The sequence below is a fragment of the Lonchura striata genome, chromosome Z, assembly GCF_050655825.1.
Source record: "Lonchura striata isolate lonStrDom1 chromosome Z, ASM5065582v1, whole genome shotgun sequence".
NCBI lineage: Eukaryota > Metazoa > Chordata > Aves > Passeriformes > Estrildidae > Lonchura > Lonchura striata.
This window is the reverse complement of record NC_140740.1, coordinates 81210563-81238342: the sequence shown is the minus strand read 5'-3', so window position 1 is coordinate 81238342 and position 27780 is coordinate 81210563. Positions and strand designations below refer to the sequence as shown.

The 27780-nt window shown below is 36.0% G+C and overlaps 1 pseudogene; it reads right to left on the bottom strand.

The window, feature by feature from the left end:
* Nucleotides 1-5571: 5571 nt before the first annotated feature.
* Nucleotides 5572-18136, bottom strand: LOC146763905 (uncharacterized; annotated as a pseudogene).
* Between the last annotated feature and the right edge of the window lie 9644 nt (nt 18137-27780).

The following is a 27780-nucleotide window of genomic DNA, read 5'->3' as shown; positions in this document are numbered from 1 at the left end:
GAGTGCAGAGCTTTCCTGGGAAAGAAGAGGAGAAAAATTAAGTGAAGAATAATGTGTGTATATACCTATGGGTCCTATAAGCCTAGGGCAAAATCTTCAGTCATCAGGCTGTGGAAGGACAGAGTACAGGGATGTTTGGAATTGCACTTAGGCAAAGTAATGGAAGATAGTTATGATAAACATCAAGTGTCTGGATGTATCTGTGTATGTGTAATTTTCCAAATATTAGAGATGTTAATCCCCATTAAACCATATTATTTTAGGCTTTATCCTTAAAGTCATGATTGTCAGCAGCACAGGGCCACAAAACAATTAATGTATTTCTATTCATAGTATCTCAAGAACTACTTTACATCATATACTGAAATGTAAAATTCAGTATTATCTACTCAATCAAAAGAAGAAAAGGGGCCCTATCATCAGCTCAAATCTTCCCCTCTGTCGAGAATAAAGGTCTACATGGAGATCCCTACTTGGCCTCTTCGTTTTGTCAAAAATGAGGTGAAAGACTAGAATTATACCTGTGAATATCTCATCTTTTCTATAGAAGAAAAAGCAAATGCAGTAAATTTAGAAAGCACAGCAAAACACAAACCAGTCTATAAAATATATATAATGAAAAGCACATGAGAAGAATGTCTTTTATCATTGTAGTAGGTTCTTAGGATGCCAAAAATATGAGATTTTTATTTGGGAAGGCCATTTTCCTCTGTGGCTTCCAAGCTGTTAGTTTACAAATTCCTTTCCTAAAATGTCACATTTATTTCTGAAGTGGCTTTGATGTGAAACATTGTCTGGTTGGTTTTCTCCGTATTATGGTAGAGTACTTCATTTAAGGTAATTGCATCTTTTGATGTAGTGTGATTTTGCATAATTTTATTAGTCACAGAGTAAAACCATGGAATTAAATTTTTAAAAAGAACCTTTCTAAGCATGTTTGACTGCTAATGATGTCTATGGAAGTAATTGGTGTTTTGAATATAATACCATGCCTGCAATGTTCTGCAATACAAATTTGTATTAAAATTGTATGTATTGAGTGCCATACAGCAAATGAAAACATGATCCACTGCAGTGCAGATTTTAAAACTCTGAAAGGAAAAATTTTCCTGACATGATCCCCTGAAAAAAAACCACAAAAAAACCAACAACAAAAACAAAAAAAACCATGTGTAACCACTTTAGAGTCCTTAATACAATGCCTAAGTGTTTGTTCTGCAAAGGAGATTGTGAAATGGCTCTTTAAATGCAGCAGTTACAGAGGAAATGATTTTTTTATTACTCTTTAAAGAGTAGGGCTGACTGTATTATATCCAAAAGTATATAACTTCGAAGTTAGTACAAGAGTATACTGAAAATAAATATAAGAATTGCTGTTCTCTATGTCTGTGGTGTACCCTCTTTTTGATATTTCATTACTAGTTTTACAACAAACAGTCCTAGAAAATGAAAAACAAATTTCTAATAAATAGCCTTTGCCATACACCCAAAAAACCCGATAAAACTTTCAAACACTGCTACCAAAACCCTTTACACTCGGAATTATTTTTTAAAGTATTTCTTTGACAAAACACACAATTTCTGTTTCACTGCTACTCTTTTTTACTCCAAAATCATGCACTGCATATGTATACCACTTAGACTAAAATTGTATCCCCAGGCAACTGTTATTCTTCTCTGCAAAATAACATCACACTGAGTTAACATGTACATTACTCCTTCATACTGCCCAAGTATTTGGGGCATCTGCACCAGGAGATTCCACATGAGTACACCCTGAGCATTTCAAAGGCAGTCCCAAGTGAAAATAAAAGATTTTTAAGGGTACATTCAGCACACATTTCTTGAGTCTATAACCCTTTAGAAATCCAGGTTATAGCCTATGTCCTGCCCTGTGATGAGCTGTCTCCCATATATAACAGCTTGACGCCCATTTGGCAATAATGCTCTGAAACAAGTGGTTTTTCCCCTGCTGCCACGGTGGTTTTGCAACAGGACAGGCAGGCAGAAAGTGCACTCACTCTAAGAATCTTAGCATCTAGTGTAAGCAGCACAGTTTCACACTGTTAAAATAGAGATTGATTTCTGCACATGAAATCAGGTTATTTTCCATACCTGCAGTTAGATTTACCTGTACTAACAGTCCCATAGCAGAGATTCTGACATCTATCAAGCTGGAAATAAGGCAAAATTGCCTCAAGTGCTGTGGTTAGTGTTACTGTGAAAAAATTGTAGGCAGATGTCATCTTTACAGTGGAAAAAGTCTTTCGTTTTAAAAATGGGACAGATTCTTCAGAGCTAATGTTAACATTGATTTAGACAACAAAATTCTACAGATTGGTTATGTACAATTTCATAAATACTTAGGTACTAAAGTGCAGTAGCTGTTCCTTTCTATTATTTCACCAAATGTATGTGAAATATATACACATGTATATATCAAATGGCATTTGATGAGTTTTTTTCTTCAGCTGCCATTCATGGATTCACGAAGACAAGAGTCTGCCAATGAATTAGTAAGAGCTTAGGTTTGCAGACAACAAAAGGAACTACAAATATATGTGAAATGCTGGGATTTACAATCCTGCCTTCTATAATGCTGAGTCAGATATTTTTCTGTATAAAACATCAGTTTTCAGCGACATTTTTTCCACTCCTGATGAAATAAGAAAAGTGAACACATGTGAAGGAGCTTTTTCTTTTCCTGTCTTCCTTAGTGCAGGATGTTGCACCATTTTTCTTTCTGCTTCTTAGGTCATGTGTTCAGTGTTCTGTAAGAAACATATTTTTAGAGCAAGCTCTTACTCTAATATTCAGCTCACATTTGGTAAACATAGATGCATAAAAAGATGCAGTCTTCCTTATCTAGCAAATAACCTTGGTAACTTTGTCCTTTCCTTCTTATTCTCATTTTTTGTCTGATAAATCTTTGTGTATTATATCTTCCACACCACAATATAGGAAAGCAGATTTTCTCCTGTCTCATTGGAGCCCAAGACCGTTTGTTCTCTTTAAGAAGGAACTTCCACACAGTTTGGGGTCCGTATGAAATAAAAGAATGCCTGTTGTGTATTATAGTACTGATAGCATAACCAGTTAAGCATCTAATCTAAAACATTACAACATTTATTTTCTCCTTACTACTATATTCAATTTCTTCTTATTTGTATATGCATATAGTAAAAGATACTCAAATAGGTATTTGCTGGAGACATTTCGTCTTCCCATTCCTACAGGAAGCAGCTAAGATAAACTGCTATGTATGTTGAGGATGACAATATAATGTCTGAAAGCGTGTTGTGAATAATTTCTTCATAACTTCCCCAGGCTCTCCATCTAATACCTAAAAGCAAAGCTTTAAGGCATGTTCATGTTAACACATTGCAGCTTGCCAGCTACAGAAAATGCTCTGGAAAATCCCTGTATTATCAAAATCCAGGTCAGAATGGTTATATAAACTCAAAAGGAATAGCACATTGACCTAAATCTAACAGCTTAGTAGCAACAAAATATTCTGTGTGTTAAGACACCTCGGATTTTAAGGAGAATTAGAGTCTTACCAATCCTTTGTATTTTTCAACTTTCAATCATTTTTCCAATTTCAATCCTGTGTATTTTTCCAGTGCAAACAGTTATTTTTCCAAAGAAATAGCAAGAGAACACAAGGCCAGAATACATTCAGAAGGCCCCATTTGGAATAAGGAAACTCTCAAATGGAATAAGCAATGACATCCATGTTTGTACACCTGTATATCTGTTACTCTTTGAAAAACAGTATTGGGTGTGACAGCTATACCAAATATTCACATTGCCAGCTCCAGACAGCTAGATGATATAATAAATTATATTGTGTGTGTTTTCTGCACAGCATGGGTAAAATCTGACCATTCTGTTGCGGTGATATGGAAAAATAGCAAGGAACAATTTTCATTATCTCTTTCATCACACAAACTGCCTAACTACAAAACATGGTATGTGCTTTTTTTTGGTTTTGTCTTACCTCCATTCCTAGGCAGTGATGCATTTATTTTTTATCTCAGTGAAATTGTAAACATGTATTTGTATAAATGCATAATCTCCATTCCACATTGCTCTAGTTTATGTTGTTCCATGATTCTTAATACTAGATCAAAATACTGTAGATCAGAAGGCAGTTTTTTTTTTTTTTCAGACTAAAGCCATGCTCCTAAGGAAATTCAATTATGAATGCAAAATTTTGTAGAGATATATCTTACATTGGGAATATAATTCATGTGTTTGTCTGGGTGATATGTTTGTCAGTGATTTAGAAAGTTTTCCTGTTAGTCTCTGCTGTGTTTCTGACTTTGCTTGTTCAGGTGATGTCACCTAAAATAGTAGTGGCTGTGGGTGCTTTTCTCCATTAGACAAGCACTGCTGAAAATGTAGGTTATAAGTTTCTATTACATAAAGGAGATGATGTCTTAGAAAGTTTATTACTCCTGGGAGCTTTGAGTCTACTTAACAGACACCTGAGGGCCATAAAGGAAAAGCTCCACAGACTATTTTTAACATCTTAATGAAAGAGGAGAAAACCAATTTATCTGGGGTCTTCACTCTCCATTTTACACTGTGTTGTAATTGATGGGGAGCCAAAAAAACTGCAGAGGTCAGGAGCTCTTCTTACAAGATTTGAACCCCACATGACAGCTGTGATGGCAGCACTGTAACGTGAACTTCTTTTTTATTTTTAAGGAAAAAAAAACCAAAACAAACAAAAAAAAACCAAACCAAAACAAAACAAAAAAACAAAACAAAACAAAACAAAAACCAAAACAAAACAAAAAAACCCACATGAATTCAACTCTCAAAGATACTTTCAAGTTGTTCAGGCACCAGCAATTTGATACCTCTACAGAATCATCTACCAAGGCTGGGAATAGGAAGAGGGATGTTTCACAGGAATGCCTTAATGAGAATGCTGGTGAAACTCATAACATCCCTTACCTGGTCTCTACTGGTTTTAATTTTCCTTCATTCTGTATAAGCCTTCTGCCAGTTTAGAGCTTCTTCTGGTAGATTCCTAAAGATACGTCAAGACTGACTTTCTAGTTCTGTAGTTTTTTCCCACTTTTAGATACATATGTTAGAAAAAATGTAAGGTTTTACTTCAGTAGCGTGCATTTGTCTATCCTTCATCGGTAGTTTTAGAGATGCTGGTTGGATTTTGTGAAAATGTGGATTGCTTTCTTTCTCAGTTTTCTCAAGGAGGGGTAGTGTTAGAAATCAGTCCATGAGATATGTCTTCTTTTTAAATTATAGGTAGTCTCTTCAGTTGAAATTAGGTAGGAGTCTGTAGATAGCTATTAATTCAGGATCTTTGTGTCATAAACACATTTAGGTTCAGGAGTTTTCCTGTTGTATTTGAACTAATCTCCAAACTAACTTGCAATAGAAGGAAACGAACCCAGCTTTCCAGACTTCCCAAAATTGCTTTTGCATGTAGGGACAAAGGAATTATCTACAACCCTATGAAGAATCTCAGCAGAAGAATCTCTGAGTTCCAAACAAGTTAATTGTTGCTGTGTGTCTAGTCTAGCCACAAAAAAAAAAAAAAAAAAAAAAAAAAAAAAAAAGCAATAATATTTTTCACAGTGAGATTCCCATCTAGCTGGAATAGGACACAATAGGACACAAACTGTCTGGGAGGGTGTGGGAACAGAAATTGTGATGAAAACCAGTCTTTTTAAATTCCTTCTGTAGAAAGAATAGCTTTCTCCCTCATATATCCTTCAATTAAAATCCTACTCATTTTTCTCTCAGACCAAGTGAATCCAGCAGGAGGAAAGGCCCTCTTTTCAAAGCCCTGCTTCCATGCACTTTAGGAGTTCACCTTCATTTTCCTGTGAGCATTAGTCAGCAAGTTACTGCTAGCTTAAAGATACTTTCTCCCGTGGAAGTATTTTTGATACTTTCAGGCCTGTTCTAACACTTTATAAATCACAAGAGAGATTCACCATACATGGATCTTAATAAGTTGACAGTCTCTAGCTTGGCATTTGTTCTTTGTTCAGTTCATGTGTGGCACAATGATCATAAAATGCCATGTCTCTCATTTTAATTAATTTTCTAAAGCTTCCTACTCCTCTTTTCCTACATGTTGTTGTCAGGAAGACATTAAGTTATATTTTATAATGTTGGCCTGAAGTTATTAACTGAAATAAAAATGAGCTATTAGCACAATTTAAGAGAATTTTTGCTTTAACATGAAAAATCAAAAGAACATGTATAGTGCAGTCTTCCCAAAGTACTTTTCACAGATGCTCCCTCTGCACTTACAGCTTTATTCTTAAAGATGAAGTGAGTCTGTTACTGACTTCAATTTTTTTTCATGGAATTAACTGAATTAATAATTTAATAATTTAACTTCATCAGATTTTTGAAGTGCCAATATGTCTTAGACTGAAGAATTAAGCAATTCTTATGTGTCAGTGCAGAAAGTTGCACACCAACACTTCCTGTTTTTTTGGGGAGCGAGGCAACAGGGGGTTGGCAGAGCTGTGTTTAATTAAAATTTAATGCTAGTTCAGTTCCTGAATTAGTTACTGTATTTTCAATATCCGAAAAATACTGGAAACAGATAAACTGCACATCTGGGAAGATGATACATCCTTGTAAGAAATATAAAGTACTTCTCTTTTGCAAAACAGAAGCTTATATACTTGGTTATTTTAACAAGTTTTTTTAAATTCTTGCCCTCGGGTGTGCATGTCAAAGCTGAAAAAACATTCTTTTTATTGGTGCTACAAAAACTAGTCCATTGACAAGGTGAGGATCTTAGTCACACAAACAGCAGGGACAATTAAATTTCAATTGCAATCAATCTAGTCACTGAAAAGTTCATTTTTCAGCTGTTTTTAAGCTCCCTGCTGGAAAGTCAGCGTGACTGAATTAAAAGTGCTTCTAGTCTGGCAATGATGCATGCTGTCTCTCCTGATTTGCTCCTGTTATACTCAGTAGAGATATAATTGGGATGCTTCAAGGGTATCAGCAGATTAATGTTTAAAACTGATGTATCACATAGCAAATCTGTAATAACGATTGTACTGAAATACTATAGGGAAGTAGTTGCAGGTGAGGTGATAATTCTTCTATTATAAACACATCAACTGAGTAGTATTTATTTATTTTTGTGTTACTGTGGGTTAGAAAGACATTGTCTCTGAAGAGAGTTTCCTCTTAGTTGTTAATGCTCAGGGATTTCACAGCCTTATTATTTTGGAAATAAAATATTTGGCTCACAAAAAAGGTGGTTTTTTTTTTTATTTGCTTCTTGTATCAGTCTCCTGTCATGCTGAAGATCTACCTCATGTAAGATTACTCAGTTTATACCTCTTCTTGATGTATCAGGTATTGATGGATAACTTTCTAATAGCTTGCCTCTCTGTGCAAATGAAATGCCAGGTTTTAGCATTGGAGTTTCTGTGATTCTCAGGCTGCAGCCTGCCAGAAATGTGAGGTCTGCCTGTGGTGAGGGTTGCGTGGCTGTGTGGCATTCTCCTAGAGTTACAGCATGAGCCTGGTGGTACAGGTGTGTGGCCAGAATTAGGGACAGGCTAATGCACTTTTCAGGGTACATCTTTTACAGATGTCTGTAGTGGTGGTGTTTGTAGGACTTGCTCTCCTAGGGACACAGCTTTAGAGCACTTCTGCTGTTACATGCAAGCATCTCCCAGTCAAATTGCTTTGTATAATCTTTTGGTGAAGCCTGATATAAGTTGTGAGGGGAGGTGGGAGTAAGACAGACACCAGCAGACAGATGCTCTTGCCTACTCTGTGAAATGTGGCTGGACAGCTTCTAGGGGTAGCTGTCTTACAAAATGCTGCATCAGTTCTGCAAAAGAACCAGGCACATGCCTCTGTCTGCCATGCACACAGAACAGAAAAAATATGCAAAGAAGACAAGGGTATATGTGGGAAAAGACCTTTGCTTCCCTACTCTTGAAGATATGTCTTTGTCCGACCCAAACAATGGATAAATTATTCAAGAATCATTAATCATCTAGAGATATTACTCATGTAATGCAACCAGTGCTATTATATTTTTTGACCATTATCATTGAAGTCTACAGAAAGGAACATGATACGAGCAACATTTGTTCTCTGTACTTGGATTTTGAATGAGAGATAAGACTCTTCAATTAGTTCAGGGAGATTATGAGAAGTTTATCCAATCTTTTAGATTTGAGATCTAAAATAATTCTGTAATTTTACACAGATAAAGTTTTATTAACACCTACTAGGGTTAATTAAGTCATACATTAGCATTGAGCCTTCTTTTCCTTAATTACATAACAAACATAAATTACATTGTCAGTCTATGAAGCTTATTCCTGTCTCTGCAGACAATGGCTTGATAAAACATTGCTGAGACTAGGATTAGATCATGTACTGATTAGAACCACGTGGTATTTTGCCTAAATGCAGTGAATGGATGTACTTTTTTAATTCTTGATTTCTTCATCATCTATTCTCACATTAAATCATTTTGTATCAATGAAAATTTTCTTTTGACAGGATGGCTGTGAAGTTATCCCATACAGCTGCACATAGAAGGGGGTGAACAATTGCTACTTCTTGTGAAAACACCATTCACTTTATAAGGTATGCTCTGGAGTTAAACACCAGTTTTCTCTTTTTTCTTTTTTTTCTTTTTTTTTTTTCTTGTGGGAACAGTGTGAGGTTATCTATCAGGAGACTGAGTAAAGCAAAATCAAATAACTTCTTTGAAGTTAAGACCTGAAAAAATATGAGGAATAGCAAAACTGTTTCTGTGAAAATGAACCGTATGGTATGTGTGTTCTTCAGAGTGTCAGTGTGTCAACATGAAGCAGAAAACCCAGCTAAAATACGCATCTGAACTAGGTAACCACTTAAATCCAGATGCAAAATATTTTGTTCTTCTATAGCCAAGTGGAAGAAAAGTTTTCATGTAATTATAAATGACATATCAGGCTAGAGTTCAGTGGGATCCTTGGTGCTGTCTATTATGTTGTCCTTCCTGAGGAGTCCAAGGGCAGTGTTATGCTGTGCCTGTTTCAGAAAGAAAGATACCTAAGTACTCAGTGCACAGCACATTCCAGCCACTGTGTTCTGCACCAGTCACTTGCAATAAAGCTATTCAACAGAGCACAAGAAATCCATCCATGTACAAGCTGAAGAAATAAAGCAAATTCATGACTGTGCCCGCATCTGCTTCAGGAACATATGCCATGCAGCATATAAAACTGACTGACAAAATAAATTTTGCAACCAGAAATTGTGTCAACTGGATGCAGTTATACAGAAATTACTGCTTACATGCTTCTGCGTCCATCATCTTTATTTGGTTGTCAGGTATAAACAGTGAAAAACTGAGGCAATTGTCAGTGTTAAAGATTTACAGAAAATGGACACTCAAAATGGCAGCATCTTGCAGGCAAATCTTGTCAAGTCAAGCTATTTTAGTACAATACTTTTTTATCTAGTATTCCTTAAATGCTCCTGCTTCATCAAAATAATGGGAAATAAAATTTACCTGTTCTGTTCTGATACATTCTGAAAATCTCTTTTACTTCCACTATGATGCTGCTAAAATATTTACTTCCACTATTATACCATAAAATAGGTAAGTCTTGATTAAATCTTGTGGTTTATACTGATCATAAGCTTTTAATACACATTCATTGAGGTTGAATAACAAAAAAATAACTGTTTAATTATATTGTGTAATCTGACTTAAATGCAATATTTTATTCTTAGCAGAGGTTTTAGACCAAAAATCAGTTTAGAGTTGGTGATTAAACTAAAGGAAAAAGTACCAGTTTTTTCTGCCTTTTGTTATATTTTCTTTTTAGGGATTGCTAATACAAAAAGGGGAGGAAAGATTATTTTTAGTGTGTCATAAGGTTTTAGTGTGTCATAAAATTTAAATATGTCATAAGGTTTGTTGTTTTATGCAGTCACATTCTTTATGTTTGTTGTTTTATGTTATTATATGTCATTACCAGGAAATATCAGGATTAGTTTCATAGCTTTTAACACGTAAATCACAAATGAGAGCTTCCCTGGACTAAAGCCACAAAAATCTTTTTGCCTTCAACACAGATTACTGTTTTGACACTTTAAAACTTGGGAAGAGCACATGAATGGATGAATTACTTGATTGCTGATTTTAAGACTATTTAAAATCACAGTAGTTTAAAATGACAGAAACAATGTAAACTGCACTGTAGTGTGAGCTCAATGGGCTTATGAGGGAGATGACAGTTCAAAATATAGCTTTGCCAGGGTTTTGATTGTTCCTTTGTTTCTAGATGTGTTGATGGTAAATCAAATCAGATTGACAACCCTTTCTGAAGTTTAATGGTTTAAACTATCCACAGATGGCTTTTGTAACTATCAGGGCTATATATAAGCAAATTATGTTAACTATGCAGTTAATGCTAGAAGAAGTAGCCTAGTGGAGTCCCCCAGATATCTTATCCTCAAAGTCTATTACTAAAAAGTATGTTCCAAAGGGGAGTGTATGCACAGCAAGACATAAAGGTGTTGAATACACAGCGACAGGAGGAAGAAAAGGCAGAGGACACTTCTAAGGTGTGATGGAGAAATTTGCTTAGAAGACCCTTTCACCTAATGTTTAAAATAATTGATCTATTGGTAGAGTAAGCATCCTGCAACTAAATTTATGGCAGAGAAATAAGGGTGATAATCATATTCAGTGGGGTTTAAAAGAAAATTCACTAGACAAAATGACACAAAAGCAATAAAAACAATTCACCCTGCAAACAGCAATGAGGGTCAGAAAATATGCAGCAGAAATACTGCTACTTGTTAAATTAAACTGTGCACTTAATGGAGTTTCAGATGGAAGTCTGGCCTCTGCTCAGCCTTTCTGTGAAAATGTGGAAATGACTACAGATCCATGTCCTTTCCAGCCAGCTGTTGTAGCCTGAAGGTGCTAGGTTTTCATAATATGCTCATAATTCTGACAGAAATTAGGGTCTGTTGAGGTGGAATAGACAAATTTTAGGTATTTACAGAGAAGAAACATTGTTAGGAAAGCAAATCTGTCATGGCCCTGACACAGCACCAGTACAGGCACAACAAAGCCTCTGAGTACTGACTGTTCCCTATCTAGTTCAGCATATTATGCTTTCATTTCAGTCAGAGGTTGCAGAATCACTGCAGGTCACTGCAGATTTTTCACTATGGAGAGAAAAGGTGTTTGGGCCGGTTCAGAACCCAAAATCTGGGGGTTCTTGAGAGGCACTGAGGCTTGTTGTAGCACAGCTGGCCCAGTGTCAGACTCAAAGCTGTCAGAAATGCACCCTGAGACAGTTACACTGTCGATGGAAGGAGAAGGCAGGAATCAAACTGAGGTCAACAAGGGCTGGGAAGGCTTCCAGAGGTGTTGAGTGGGGGCACAGTACTTGGTCCTAAAGCATTACAATACCTATAATTTCTTTTATGATATAATCCTCTGGGGTTTCTGCCTTTGATTTTCCCCAATTTTTCTGTGATTAAGACGTAATTGCTCAATGAATAGAATATAGTAACATAATAAAAACCCATTCTTGTGCAATAAAGGAAAAAAATTTCCCCATTAAATTCTTCATACAATAGTACCAGTTAAAAATGAAAAAGTAATTGAAATTTCATTGTGCGAAATATAAGCTGGGAGATATCTTTACAAGGACTGATGAGAAGGAAGTACTGTTTTATTAAAAGTGGTGGGAATTCAGTAGCATTCTGTGCTCACAGCCCAGGAAACCAACCATATCCTGAGCTGCATCAAAAGCAATGTGACCAGCAGGATAAGAGTATTTTCTGCCTCTCTAGTACTACATCCAGCTTTGGGGTCCCCAACACAAGAAGGATATTTATCTGTTGGAATGAGTACAGAGGAGGGCCACAAAAATGATCCAAGGGTTGGAGCACCTCTCCTGTAGACAGATTAAGACATTTGGGATTGTTCAGCCTGCAGAAGAGAGGACTCTAGGGAGACCTTGCTGAGACTTTCTAGTACCAAAAAAGGGTTTTTTAAAACAAAAGAGAAGTGATACAACAGCAGATTAAGGTTTTAAACTGGAAGAGGAGAGCTTTAGATTAGATCTTAGGAGGCAATTCTTTACTGCAATTCTTTACTGTGAGGTGGTGAGACATGGGAAGAAGTTTCTCAGAGGAGCTGTGGGTGCCCTCTTCCTGGGACTTTCCAGGGCCAAGTTGGATATGGCTTTTAGCAACATGATCTAATGGGTCACATCCATGCCCATCATGGGAGGATTGGAACTAGATGGTTTTTAAAGTCCCTTTCAACATAAATCATCCTATCATTCTTTGAATTTCATTACGAAATATATGAATAAGTTTTCCTGACAGTGTTCAAGTCATTCAATGTTTGTGTGGAATTTCCAAAGGTATTCCTCTGGGAAAGAGCTCCCTCAAAACAGGAAATCCTATGAAAATGTGCATGTCTCTTGTCCTTTCACTGTGAAAATTCCACATGTTGTATCTGGTTTTTTGCATGAGCATAGGGACTTCTGAAAAAGCAGATCGCTTTTACTATGCCTCAAAGGAGGGCCTAGTGTTTGCTTTGCTAAAATCTAAGTGTCACAACTATGCTGACATAGACCCAGCATAGCAGTCTGGTGTTTAAAGGCCAGTTTTCGTAGGTGGGAAAGTCTTGAAGTAAATCACCTGAGCTCTTTGGCAGTGTCACATGTTTTGCACTTGTCTATCTTTGACCCCTATTTTTGCAGCTTGATCTACCTGCTGATTATTTTGGTGCTCCTCACTGGCTCTGCTCCTGGGGACATGGGCATCTACATGGCACACTTTCACAGATAGTTTCTCTACCCTGCTGGCAATGTCTTTCCACTCATCAGCAGCCCAAACTGGTTTTCCTCTATGCTGCCAATTTGTCTTTTTCTACCTCTCCAGCCATTCTCACAGAGCATTGGCTACCATCATGGATCAGTGTAGAGTGGCTTCGGCCACTTCTGCCTTTCTGCAATGTCCAGCAAGTTGAATGGCTTTGAGTTCCCTATCTGGGCAACGTCTGCATTGGGTACCAAAACCTCTGATCTGTACTGCTGAGATTTGGAGAAAACCCTCTTTAATCTCTTCCCGGAGTCTCTTGTGATTCTCCTCCATTTTATCTTACAATTTCTGCAAACGTGTCTCCACTGCTGCGATTCTGGCATGTGTTGGGCCATGTACAGCATCTGCATATGCTCGGAGCTTCTTTGCCATTTTGAGCATCTCATCCCTCTCATTCCACTTCATTATTTCTACAGAAGTGTATTCATGTGTCCCAGGCTGTACAAGTTTTCACCACATCACGGATGTACATGGTACCAAGACTGGATTTACACTGTTTACATAATCTGAGAAGACAATCTCAGATTGACACTGCCATTTCCATCAAATGTTGAATTCCTTGTTCTATAGTCTTCCACTGGGTTTGCTGCATATAGAGGTCATCTGCACACAGATATCTTTGAGCTGCACTTTCCAGATCCTGTGCGCAGAGGCTGTGAGGGTTAGCCCCCCTCATCTTTCTTTGGTCAATAATGGGATCATGTGACAGGGATCCTAAATGCCTTGCTTCACTACCATCCAAAATTGTAGCCTCCCATGCAGCATCCCAAAGATGGACCAACCAACTCATTATAGACTCATCAGGTCTTCGAGTGCAATCCTTTCTTAGTTCACAAAGGTTCTTGGGGAATAGGACTCAGTGTTGGCTTCTGATCCTGCCTCAGTTGCCCTAACTCCAGCTTTTGTGTCAGTAATTGGCTTTGAGGGTCCTTCTCCTGGATCATCGTTGTTGGTCACTGGCCGACTGGTTTTGCTTGTGTGCTTCTTTCTGTCAGCGACTGCCAGTGGCTTAGGGTCACTGTTTTAGCTACAGCCTGAGTAACTGGGGTGTTGTCTGCAGCCTGAGTGACTGGGATAGCTGCGGGTTTATCTCCCTTCTCCCCTTCCTCTCTCTGCCACCATACAGTATCTAGCAGTGTGTGATAAGCATAGGCCAGTTTATTTCAATGAGTTTTTTCTCCTTAGAATGATCACGGCACTTCTCTTTCAGATATTCCCCAACCTCAGCTGGGTTTGAATTTGTTCACGTGGAAAATCCCACTCTACAGAGTCAGAAAATTCCTTCAGGGTCTGGCCTATAATTTTCCCATTCTCCACACCACTCAGAATTTTCCACACCTGGGTGAGGGGTTTCATCAGCTCCTCTGGACATCTCAGCCTTCACTCTAGAGAAGCTGCAGATTGTATAAAGGAAGTTTACCAGATTAAATACCATAAAGATGGTCTCTTTAACATTTAGGGGAAATTGAACATTCTCAAATAGTAACATAACAGATTCAAAGGAGAACAAGGAAAGTGGAGGCTGGAAAACCTTATCCCCTGCTCCTCCTCTAACAAACCAGGTGCAATTACTAATAAACCCCCAAAACATACTATTGGAACTAGGACGCAGGGTAGGATGAAGAAACCATAAGCCATACATATCTTGAACAGACTCCAGTATCTTTGTAACTGCCCTATAAATCACTATCACCAAGGCCAGCACAATAGGTATTTTAATCTGTGCTCCTCTACTGTAAAAACTACGAGTCAGGGACAATAATCCTAGTTGCCAAAAAAATACTAAAACCTCAAAGAACCCTAGAGACCAGAACCACATTAATTCCTCCACTCCAAGAGACATTACGAATTCAAGCAACATGGCTACTGACTGCTTTAACCCACTACAGAGCAAGCACAACCAACATGCAATCAATAAAGGTTTTTTCCTCTTTCCGTGCAAGGAATTAAATACAGCTACAAACCAGGGTCTGGATACAGAAAATCAAACAATAGAGGGATTTAAAGGGTGGGGCAAGGGGATTACATCAACACTGTGGGGCCAAGGGGAGGAGAGGTAAAATCACATGGATTAGGGAATTTCCAAGTGGGTATTTCAATAAGGAGTTGGAGCAGGGGATGAGTGGCAGGGAACATTCGGGGATAAAGGGCTGGGTTGCCTTGACAGGCAGGGAAAGAGGGGCAGGCTTGCCTTGATAGGCAGGGAAGAGACTAGAACAAAGGGAGGAGAATAACTTGAGGGAAAGCTTTAAGGGAGAGTACAATTTAGGGAAAGAACAGTTTGGGAAAAATGTGGAGGGATAACAGAATGAACCATTTAGCAATAACTTAATGAAATAAACACAAACCGCAACAAAAAAGATCAAAGCAATCAGTTGGTTTTGGTTTTTTTAAAGTACAAATTGAAATATTCTTAGTAAAGAAGTCTTAGGTTTTAATGTGTGTACAAAACTGATTTGATTTTGTTTGAAATAAAACCACCTTAACTGGAAAAAGACCTTAATTTAGAAATGTGTGTGTATTCATTGTAGGCAAAACTGTTTATGGGTGTAAAAGTGAGTAAAAAAAGGATAGTTTAGATTCTCTGACAAAAGACTGGATGATTTGGTGAGAGCGAACAAGCACTCACAGTTTGATACTCACTGGCACCATTTTTTCTTCCCAAAAGAAACTGTTCAGCCTGGGATGTTTGTCAAAATATTTCCTTTCCAATAAATCCCACTCTAAATTTCTCACAGTATTGTCAATCCCAGAGAAAACTGCAGAAAATCTTAATTTGCACAATTTCCCTCTGGACACTGCCGTTATGAATCAGAAAGATGAAGGAGTGGCAAAACCGTAAGGTAATTATTTCTTGTTCTTAATCAGCATGTCCTGCATGGAAGGTGTTTGCCATGACATTGGCATTGGCAGGCATTGGCAGAGCATTAAGAAAATCCTGAGAAAATAAAAGGGCATAGTTCCTTTATTGACAGCCTTCCACCTTGGGAGCTGGGAATCAGCTCAGTGCACTTGGTGCAAGACCCTTTCATCTCTCTTGAGTACTCCATGAAGTTTCTAGGAGCTCTGTAGTATTGGCACAGGGTGATTTGCACAGTGCAAAAGTTACTTTTGGTGATGTGTGAAATGGATTTTTTTGTGTTACTCCTGACCAGGTGACCCTGTCAGTAAGGGCCTGTCTGCTTCAGGGCTGTTCCTGTTGGAAGCTTCAGCACTGAAATCAGAATGGGCACAAGCTCTAAGCTTTAGATCTGTGTCAGCAGGGAAATTGTAGTTGTGCATTATGGAGAAGCTACAAAATTTATTTGGTGCCTGCTCCTGGCAACAGCAGAGAAATTCCACTTGGGTCTGTCGCACATGTTACCCAGCAGCCCATCTTTGTGTGTGAAGTGCTATGGTGAATGCTTTGGAATAATACTGATATTAGTTGTCACAGTGTAAAAATAATCTTGAAAACTTATTTGAAATATACTGTTATTTTGATATATGTTTGTCTCCCTCCCAAAAATCACTTGATCTAATTTTTACCCCAAGACTGTGTTATACAAAAATCTCATTAACTTGCAGAGAAGTCTAGCAGATATTGAATGACTTTCTGATTTCAGTAGTGCTGCCATGATCATGATGATTATTTTTCCTTTGATATTAAATGACAACATTAGAATTAAAAAAAAACATAAGTGAAGGTGGAGGTCTAGTTTTATTTTTAGCATATGTAGTGCATTTTATTCTGAAGTCTTCTGAAAGCCATGTTTCATGTGACCTTCCAATGTGATAAACAGCTCCATTAACTGCTGGAAATCCTGTCCTGAAAGTCATTCAACACAAGAAGAGAGCATTCATCTCTATTGCATCTCATTTCCATAATCCTTTTTAACACCTAATGCATAAAAAAAAAAAAAATGAACTATTTATCTAGCTTTCACGCCCTTCTTTCTCTCCTTGTGCTCTCCTCTTGCTGTTTTGCAGGAATGATTTATCTTCTAGATGAAGGCCTTACTATTTAATTACTTTACAGGAAGCTTAACTGAGATATGAATAATCCAATAAAAGAAGAGATACATTCCTACCACTTCTTTTGTTGTCAGCATCTGATTTGCTAACACTTGTCAGGCACTTGCTGATGATTAGAGAAATAACTACTTGTTATTGATGTTAGAAGAAATTCAAGGAAACTATATTCCTAAGGTATAACATATCTGTTTCTATAAACATCAATTTACTACAGGTTTTAAAGTGAAAGCTTAGTTGTTTTCTTATTAAATATACTAAAAGGTACCAAAGGAGACATTTTGTATCTGCTTTGATGTGAAATACTTCTGGCAAATAAATGCAGAGAAATACTGAGCAAGTCTGTCTTCTAGGAGAGTTTGCTTTTAAATATCAGAGTACTTTATGATCATCTTTATTTTTAAAATTTATCTAAAGACATTAAACAGAAGTTCACAAAGCACTTTAAAGGATACAGTCAAGTATTATCTATTGTGATTAATAAAATTTACAAGTAACAGAAAGCAAAACTCGAGTTATTTATGTTTTAATATTAAATAAAATTTTATTATAAACAGTTGTGTTTTACGATAAAAAGTATAAAATTTCCACTTAGAATCACAGAATATCCTGAAATGGAAGGGGCTTCTGAGGATCACTGAGTCCAACTCCTGACTGTACACAAGACAATCTACAAGTTAGACTTCTCACCTAAGTCCACTGTACAAATGCTTCTTGAGCACAAGGAAACTTGGGGCCACGACCATGTCCTGGGGGTAGGCTTTTTCAGTGCTTTATCCTCAAATTTGTATCATACATTAAAGACTGTAAATGATACATTAAAGTAATAAATTTTCAGTATGTTTAATAAAGTCTAATCTTCAGCAAAGCAGCCTAGTGGCTCAGTTGGAATTAACATTTATTTTTATTTTAGCTTTAGTTCCTGCATGAATACACTAAAAAATTCTCATCACCTAAATATTTATTGGTATTTCAACTAAACCCTGGAAAATCAGATATAAAAACATAACCACTTTTTGTTGGACTGATCTCTTTGTGATATAGACCCCTCTGCATTTTCATTCTGCATTGCTGAACTGCTATTGCATACAAAGGAGGGAAATTGTTCTCAGTGTCCTAAATTTGGTTTTAGTAATGCCAGCTTAAATGTTTCCGATTTAACCCACCCCTTTCACATTTATGCAAAATTAATTTCTTGTTCAAATGCTCAGGTGGGAGTTCCATACAGCTAATAAACCTGCACTTCTGTGGGGCAGTGCTATCTGAGTGTGATGTCATAGAAACATTCTACAGTTTCCTCTACAAACATCATAAAGTCAAAAATTAACATTACAGTAATAAATGTATATATATTTATCTTATTTGTAAAAGCAGGAAGGACTGATGCATGGGATCTGATCCCAGAGTCTCTAAAAACAAATAGGTTCTCCACCCTAGAGATTCTAGTCTTTACAGTTTCTTTCAATTTTCCTCTCAAAGCTCTTGTTCTCCTAGTATGCTAGGGAAAATTTCACCCTTTATTTGAATAATCATGGTTTCTAGGTAAGAAGGGATAACCTATATTCCAAAATAACTGTAATGATCTGTTTTACATTAGGGCATTGTAGCCATTGTGAGGTTCATCAAATTGTAATGGTTCATGTGCTATCCTAAGTAAAGAGTGCAGCCGAGTCAGGACATACCTGAGGGTTTTTTTCTGCACATACCAGAAGTTGTATTTGTTTAGTATCTTTAAACTGTTTTCTGAGCAGGCCTGCTACCACAGTGTATCAAATAGTGCTTCCACAGAAGGGAGCCTGGCATTTAAATAGTTAACATTGATGCAGGAATGGAATAATTTTGATTACCACTCAATGCTACATAAGCAACAATTTTATATTTGTGGTAGTAATTTGCATGAGAACCTCCTTTTCCTCATTAAATTACTGGGAGAGGTCATTGCTGTGGTCATTTTTACAGACAAAGTGCTTGGAAAAATAGGCAGTGCAAATTGTATGAATCATAAAAACATCTAATCCTCAAATGATTGCAATTCACTTGGAGATAATTATAATAGCTATGGTTGGTTAGTTTTTGATTTTTTATGTTTTTCCAACCATTTTACTAATAGTAATTAAATTTTGTGTTGATTGATTTAACTATTGAATTTATTCCTAAAATAGATGGACTTTAAACTCTTTCTGAGCTTATTTAAAGATCTTGTGTTCCAACAGGAATCTATCCATCCATCTATCTGAATGTGTAAAACAATTGCAATAGATAAGGTGAAGAAGGGAATATTAATGAAACAGTGAGCAGCTCATAAATGACTTTTGTTTTCATTAATGTATGTACAAAAGTAGTGCTTACTCTGAGCTTGTCAGCAGTTATGTTTGTTCAGGATCAGAATAAAAATTTCCCCTGCATTTGGTTATGTAACACAGATATAAAAATATTTTTGGATGTCTTTTTAAAACTAAATGTAATACTTTCAAAATAATTCTTTCATTTCTTATGTACATTTAAGAAACATTCAGTTAAAGATCAAATTAAAGATCAAATTAAAGATCAAATTTAAAAAAGAGTTATTCTAAGCATCTCATATTTTAATGAGGTGAAACACAACGTAGAGGCTTACACAGAACATTATGTGGTCATATAGACAGAAGTGAATTCACATTCCAGATTAAAAAAAAAAAATTCTCAATGTTCCTGTAGAAGTCCAAGTCTATTGAAAGTGATTCCAACCTGGCTGACTTTGCTCTGCAAAGGTTAGTAAAAATTGTTTTCCACCAGAAAATCAAGCTAACAAAAAAAGCCAACCAGAAATAAAAGAAAACTAAAACCAAACTGCTTAACTTACTCTCCATTTTGAATGAATGTGCAGATCACGTGAAATGTCAATATCAGGTTAAAGATCAGAAACTGCAATAACCCCTGTAAGTCTTCCACTTGCTTGACTTAAACTGCCATCTTGGGCATTATATTTTGCTGTTGTCTTTGCAAAAAAAGAAAATACATTTGCATCTTGGATTTCTAGGTCCTTGTCTGAACATATTTGAGGAAAAATGAAACAAGTGACACTAATGGACTTTCTATTTTCATTTCAGCTTCCCATCAAGGTGTTCATTTGAAACAGCTATTGCCCTTTTTTAGCCTCAAACAAAACTTAAAGGATGACAAAGTGGAAATATGTTCAGAAAACTTAGTCAACTCACATCTTTACCTATTAACTATCAATCCAGTATGGCCCCAAAGCAGGAACCATGAGACTGCATCCTGTACATATCTTTTCACATGTTCAGATGAAATATGAATACAAAAAGATAACACTTCTTAGATAAGCCACAGGACAAAGTGGACTTCCTTATGATGTTCAGAAAATTTTTAGAAAATTTAAAATCTTAGGTTTTTTTATGTAATAGTCTTCCTTGAATACAGCACAGTAAATTACTTCTTTGGTTGCTATAATCATTTAAGTCTTCACCTACCATGATGTCTATATAACAGAAAATTAGAGAATCATGATTCTCATTCAAAATCCATAATTAATCTGACAGTACTAAGTTGTTGGAAGGCCATTCAGCCTTACCATTGTTTTCTTGTCATACCAAGTGGTTTTTATATCTGAAGGCTGAAAACAGAGATTGCTTTGGAAACCAGGAAAGATTTAGCAAGTGGGATGTTATCAAATACTGAAACACTTTATTTTTCAAGTGAGTTTGACGAATTGTCTCTGACCTAGGCAGGTTAGGGCAGGAGAGCTGATGCATAAATGTTTTACCTACCAGATGCCAGTACTGTTGACGTATGGGAATGTCTCTGCTGGGCTTTACCCGCAAAGTCCTGTCGTGCTTCTCTGGATGTTAGAACATTAAGACATTTATAAGATCTAAACTGTCACAGGATTTTATTTTTTTTAAGTGTGAAATCACAAATTATAAATGCTTGGGAGACTAAAAGTAATTCAGGCAGAGAAGCACAGCACAGAAATGAATTAGTTATGCCCAAATAATGCATAATATCAGTACCTTTGGAGTGGATGGTGAATTCTGCATGCACTTTCTCTAAAAGGTATTTGATGTGATAAGGAATAAGCCTTTTTTCTGCTGAGAGTACTGTAAACAGGCTGACTGGCCTTTCCTTTCCAGAAAAGAGCAAGCCTTGGAGAGGAGTGACTTACTGACACACAGAGTTTTCATGCTTGGAAGTTTGGTTTGTAGGGAGGACATAGGGGCTTCAAACAGAAGGCTAGAATAATTCATAAAGAACTTTCCATAAGCTTTTTAGAAGATTTTCAAAATTAGGAAAACATAGCAATCAAATTGTTTTCTTGGTCGAGCACCTTTAGAAAGCACACTGCTGAAGAAGTCAGACAGTTATTAACATGGCTTTAAAATTATCATCCAAAACCACCCTTAAGTCACCAGCAAAGTTTTTTTTCCTTCTCTTTCCTCTGAAACAGCAACATTTCTAAAGACAGAGACTAAATGCATTGTTCTGTTGTACCAGGGACATCATGATTCCTCTCCTTCATGTGAATTACAGTAAGGATTTTTTTCATTATCCCTGTGTAAATGCTCAAACCCTCTCAAAACTCAAGAACTCTAAGAATGGGACTTCTTCCTCTTTGGTATGAGAAAGGGAACTAATACACCAGTTTAAAACTGTGCTGGAAAAGTCACTTCTGATATAAAACTAATTATAATCTGTTTTCAATGTATAATTCTTCATGTGTGGAAAGGCTGACAAGTATAAACTTCAAAAATCCTTGAAGCCGTAATGCTGCAATAAAAGGTATGTTTTTCAAAAGAAATCGGCCTCCTATTGAAAGCTTCCAAAAGCAGCACAGTAATAATCACTTTGTTCAATGATTTTCTTCTGTAGCTTTTGAATGACTTTTTATTGCTCTATCTTAACTAGCAAACAAACAACAAAAAAAGTATCAGTAGAATATGAGGGTTATAGATCCAGTTCATAGTTGCTATTAAAATAGTTCAGAACTTTAATTCTAAAAAATACTCTTAAATAAGTCTTTATCACTTGGGCACAGACATTGCCCAAGTCTATGAGGTTTCTCATATTGCAGTGTAACTGCCTTTCTTTCCAATCAACTAAAAGATATTAAAATCTCTGCAGTTGCTGGATATTTGTGATCATTGCAATAAATATAGTTATTACTATGATCTAAGCATTTTTGGGTTTGTTTTGGTTTTTTGGGTTTTTTTTCTTTTTTTTTTTTTTTTTTTTGCTTTGGTTTGGTTTAGTTTGGCTTGGGGTTTTGTTTTTTGGGGTTTTTTGGCATTTTTTTGCTTTTTTTTTTGGGTTTTTTTTTGTTGTTTTTTTTTGGTTTTTTTTAGGGGTTTTTTGTTTGCTTTTGTTTTTTTTTTTTTTTTTTTTTGTTTTGTTTTGTTTGGTTTGGTTTGGTTTGGTTTGGTTTTTTTGGGTTTTTTGCTAGGAAAAGTAGAGTTTTATAGACTGCCAAAGTGTAGTACAAGTTTTGCAGAGACACTTAGGGGCTTTAGAGCTAGAGACTGTAGATCTTTATTGGATTTCAAGTAATAACACACAAAGGAGTGATGGTCAAGATGAATCTGAAAGAACATAAGAAGGCTTCAGAGTCTGGGGATGGTGGGGAACCAAGCAGAACAAATTGCAAAAGTTTTCCATCAGTAAAAACAGGGCACATGGGCATACAGGCTTGCCTTACAGTTTCTTTTCTTTGAGTATTTTTTTTCTTTTTTTTTCTTCTATTTGGGTTTTGTTTTGTTTCTGCTGGCCAGTCTTTAAAAATGTTATTTTTCACTTTTGTTGCACAGAAACAGCTTCTCTAAAGTCATACTTTTCATTCTGATTTTCAAATTACATGAAAAAAGGGACATCTCTACGATTCCTGCCTATTATTTATTATCCAGTCTACTTGCCCTTATGTAAAGGCATAATTTAAGAAGTGCCAGTTTGTTACTTGATCTTCCTCTGAGTCAGAGAGCTAAAATAGTTATAATTATCCTACTGCTTTGCAACCCCTTATTAATTTCCAGGATGTAGTCAGTTTGTTAATAGGAACTTTGGACTCTCAGAGGATTTAAGCAATCACTGCAAAAATTATATTTCTACCAATCTCATCTGACATGTCATTTGTCACTGAAAAGCTTACCTACAGAGGAAAACAAAATTCAATGGTCTTCCTGTTTTCTTCTTTCTACATTTTTTGATAACTACAAAAAGGCAAGAAAGAATTTAATTCTAAGTGCTGGTTTCAACAAGGAAGTAAAATAAAAACCTGCAGTTTCCTGAGTAATGATTTCATAGCATCACCAGATGGTCAAAGGAAGGGATTGTCCTGCTCTGCTCTACTGGTGCGGCTTCAACTTGAGTAATTTGTGCAGTTTTGAGCACCACAACATCAATAAAATAGGTGATAGGTTCTTAGTAAGTGTCCAAAAGAGGCCTACAAATAAGGTGAAGGGTCTGAAGGGGAGGTCGTATTAGGAGTGGCTAAGGTTACTTGGTCTCTTCTGTCTGGAGGAAGATTTGAGGAAACTGCACAAAGCTGAGTGAGAGGAGGTTTAGGTTGGATGTTAGAAAAATGTTCTTCACAGTGTTTGGGCCCTGGAACAGGCTCCCCAGGGAAGTGGTCACAGCACCAGCCTGACAGAGTTCTAGAAGTGTTTGGGCACATGGTGTGACTTTTGGCTTTGTCCTGTGCAGAGCCGAAAGTTGGACTTGATCTTAGCAGGTCCCTTCCAACTCGGGATACTCTAAGATTCTGTTCTATGATACATCATTTTGTAACTTGTCATTATGAGACTGGCAGTTACATGGGTGACCTGAAAAAAAAGCTTCTGAGTCTAGCATGATGCTGTGTGCTTCACCACTGTGAATGTTGGAAGTAGCACTTGAGGTTTCCATTGGACCCTGTAACAGGTTTTGACTGCTTATGACGACATTAGGTACCTTCTCTACAAATTTAATTCTTTATTTTTCTTGAATTTTGAGCAACCAGCATGAACTGACAATATTTATTTTCTATGTCATTTTCTAAACTGTTGACTAGAACACAGATAATATTTTTTTATTTGGGACCCAAGAGTGTTTCTGGCCTCATGCAGACTGATCCAGTAATTTCTTTTCACCTTGGTTTCATTATGAAAGAAAATTAAGAAGCAAGGCTTAGAATACTGATAAAGTGCTTAAAGCACTGCCTAATAAATCTGCCCTCTAACACAAAATTAACCTATATTTTTATTATAAACACATGGCATAGCAGTCCAGCTTTCATTCAAACTAAGAATATGTGAGGTCAGTCCTAAGGAGCATCAGTACCTGAAAGCTATGCTTCTCACTGGTCGCAGACAAAGAAACTGCAAAATGAGAGGCATCACTGTACTTCTAGAGATAAAGTCTAGTTTCCAGCAGTTTTTTAGCTCTCTGTGAGCTGGGAATTGGAGAAACACTCAAACAATTCAATATCTCTGTGTTTTTCTACCCTTCACTCACCTAATTGATGATTAGCCTTCTTCTATTCTGGTATTTTAAGTATCTTGCAACAGTGAGTTCACAAGATTACAATATGCACTTTCGGAAGAAGAACTTCAATCATCCTTTCTTCTCTCCTTCAGGAATTTGTACACGTCTGTCAAAATCTTCCCCAGATGCTTTTTCTTAGGATAAGAAGCCTTTGTCTGTTCAATTATGTGGAAATTTTTCTACAACTCTAATAATTCTTTGTACTTTTCATTTTATTGTATTTCTATACTTTTGACACCAAATAGTCAGATCCACATGCAGAATTTAAAACACAAGCGTAAGGGGAAAGTGTACAGTACTATAATTATTTTGCTTGCTGGTCTTTTCCTCTCAGTTCTTGCAAATTGTTTTTGGTTACAATAATGAAATAAGTAGATATTTTCAGAGCCCTCTAGGTCTAGATATTTTTCAATTAAGAGAGTGATAATAAACAGTTTAGAAGCAATTGTTACATATTTATTGTTGAAATAGCTTTTTTTGAAAGGGAAGGTAATAAAAAAATTATAAAAGCAATGGAAGCATCTAGAAACTTTACAATACCTTCAGCAAAGTACCTTGAATGTTTTCACCCTATTTTCCAATATGTTCTATTTTAGATGCATTATTAAGTTATACTGCTAACTGAATGACAATAAATTTTCACACACTACCTATCTACTTCAGCAAATATGGATCAACATGAATGATTGTCTGATATTGCAACATATATTGACCAAAAGAGGATCAATAAATAACATGGATGACATAGGTGTGTATTGCTTTCCTGTCATATAAAATATTTGAGATAGTTTCTCTAATATACTAGATAACAAGTGCAGAAATCTGTATCTATTATTTTAAGAATGCATAATATTCCCAAAACTTCCTATCTCTAAAGAGCCTTATCCTATTGAAGAATTGAAAGATAAGTTTCTGCTTAAAAGAAAGGTGATGTATAATGTTGAAATTATATTTCATGAAGCAAAATGTAGAAACAAGTACTTATTTCCCCGTCAGTGGGCAATTCTGTGGTGTGTCAAAATGCAAGTTGGTAGAAAGACAGGTTTCCCAATAAATAAGTACGTGTGTATTTTTATGGCTCTCTTTCATGGAAGTTCTTCATTCCAGAGGTTAGGTCACTAGATTTTACTAAATCATTCTACTGGCATTATAGAGTTGTAAACTTTCATCTGCAACTTAACAATGTTTTCCTATCACCAACCTTGTAGAAACCTTCTCAGTTCACAAGACTGGGAAGAAATTAATCTATGGGAGATTGAATGGTGCTGTCTAGAAGGGGAATATTCATTCAGTGAGGTTTCCTGCTGACTGTAGATAACAACTGTTTAACTGAGAGAGACAATCTAACTTTAACTTTGTTAGAGCTAAAATGAAAGACTAAGAAATGGGAAAATACTGTAGATAAACTGACCACATTTTCTTACTATTTTGTGGCAAACTTTTAGCAAGTGGACAGCAATAAGAGTAAGGCAAACACAATTAAAATTAAACACTACAACTGAATAAAAAATGTAATGTCAACCCAGAGTCCTTACTTGGAGACACAGTCCATAATTAACTATTTCCTTGAATAGTAGATAGCAATTTTGAACATCTGAGTATGACTTCAAGCTACCTTTCTACTTATGTGAAAGTTTCTTCACTAATATTAATAAAGACTTCATTGACATTCCAAAACTTTGCTTTTTCATTATTCAATAAGACATTTTAGACAGGCTTTTGAATTTAATTTAGCAGAGTAGCAAATTTGGGGCTTGGGAATATATATTGTATATGCTGGAAGATATGTTTTAGAGATATGGTGAATTAAAGCACTTGAGATAGTCTTACAGCACAGTGGAAAGCAAAGATTCTTGAATTGTGTAAATTCTTCTCCTTTCTTGATAATAAAAGATAGGAATTGTACCTATTTACATTACTTGATAATTTGATTTTATTAAATTAAATATATTTTTCACACCTCTCAGAAAGAAAATCAGGAATGAAATGCAGTCAGCAAAAATTTTGTTGTGATTGCAATGTTTCCCAGGAGGAAGGGCTTAAAAGAAAAGAATCCTATGAGGAAGAAAGGGTTACCCTTGTAATCTGGGATTCAAATAGGAAGTCTAAAATGAGCACTTATCTTAATCTCCAATATTTACCTGTGAGGATCCAGTTATTTACATATTTATTTTATAGCACTTTAGAGCTTCACTGCTTACCTCATTGCGTTACTGCTTATTCTAATTTACATTCTCCTCTAGTGCATATGTGAATCAAAACTATATTTTTCAAGAAATTCTGGCATATTTAATGAAACTGCATAATTCTAAATCCTATCTATTACATGGCCATAGAACAATTTTGGATTGTATGAATTAATATTAAATATCAAGCTTAAAAACCAAAATCTACATCTTGTTTTAAAGCTGATGAAACTTTAAATTAGCATAGGACAAGATAGTGTTGATGCTAGCATTCACAGCCAAACACCAGCCAAAATAATCCTTCCATTGAGCTTCTTGTATAATGTAGTGATTTGTCTTAGCTAATCCTTTTGAGGTAGAAAGCCCTTGTAAGGAGCTACTCCTTAAAATATACAGATGTTTTCACTGTGTTCTACTCTGGTGTTTCTTGCACTTGAGCACAAGAAATTAAGCAAACATAAAAGATGAACTTCTGCTTTTTTTCTGATCTGAGGGCAGTATTTGATACGTGTTAAGAATTTCTCTATGAAGACATGCAATGCATTACAGAACTCCAAGAAAACATTAGCTGTCAGAAATATCTAGATATGTTCTATGGATTGTAGTATGCAATATATATGATGACTATATATGAAAATGTAGTAGATTCCTTTAAGAAATAGAATTGTTTATAATAAATAAAGCAATATTTGAAGGGATTAATAACATCAATTTCCTTGTTTGTTGTAGAAAATAAGCGGTGTATGGAATGTTTTTACTAATTGCTTTGCATTCAGCAGAGTGCAAAGCCTCCTAATCAGGCCAAATTAGTGAATACTCTGTAAGCTAATCAGATTTTTTTTTCTGAATAGTAACAAGATAATTTGAACCATTTAAAGGCTGTTAGCACAGCATATAATTCTGCATGATTTTATCATTCAAGTTTCTATACTCCAATGTCTTATGTGTCCTATTCTTAATACAACTCACATCCTACAGATTTTTGATTTCTTAAAGAACATTTTCTTTCTTTTATTTTACATCAGCTTGAAGCTGATGCAGCTATAACTGAAATAATGCACAGGAAAAAAGGAAATCAATGATCTTCATGGGATACAAGTATTCCTTATTCTGCCTGAAATTATCATAGATGTTCTAGCGTTATTAATGCTCCTTATGGTACAGACTTTCCCTTCAATATTTTCACTCCTTT